Genomic DNA, 537 nt, shown 5'->3' with positions numbered 1-537 from the left:
AAGCAGAAAAGGATTTCAAACATGTAATTAATAAGTTCACGCATCTTTAACTCTCTCTTTATTCATGAGCATCTGCCTCCTCTGACCCTCACAGCCGATGGAGTTATTGCATATTAAACAGCTGAAATCAGACCTTTGCTCATTTCTCAGACTGTGGAGGAAGTAGAAATACATCTGAAGAAAGTGAACGCCGGACGTCCTGTTGACTTTCTCCGTCTGAAGATGATGAGAAACTCTCGCCGCTGCCAAAGAACAAAACAGCCCACAAAGTTAGGACGCGGTACTGAGCTGAATTTATGGATGAACAGCCAGACGAACCGTTGATCGTCGTTAATAACACGGTGAGGATATTTGTTTCCACACGCACACACACGCACACGCAGACACTCACACACACACACACACTCATACGCACACACACGCACACACACACGCACACTCAGCACTCACACTCACTCACACACACACGCACACTCACGCACTCACACACACACACACACACACACACACACACACACACACACACACACACACACA

The sequence above is a fragment of the Sinocyclocheilus anshuiensis genome, unplaced genomic scaffold (genome assembly GCF_001515605.1).
Source record: "Sinocyclocheilus anshuiensis isolate Anshui unplaced genomic scaffold, SAMN03320099.WGS_v1.1 scaffold2308, whole genome shotgun sequence".
Lineage (NCBI taxonomy): Eukaryota > Metazoa > Chordata > Actinopteri > Cypriniformes > Cyprinidae > Sinocyclocheilus > Sinocyclocheilus anshuiensis.
The sequence above is the reverse complement of the archived record's forward strand: the minus strand, read 5'-3'. Positions refer to the sequence as shown.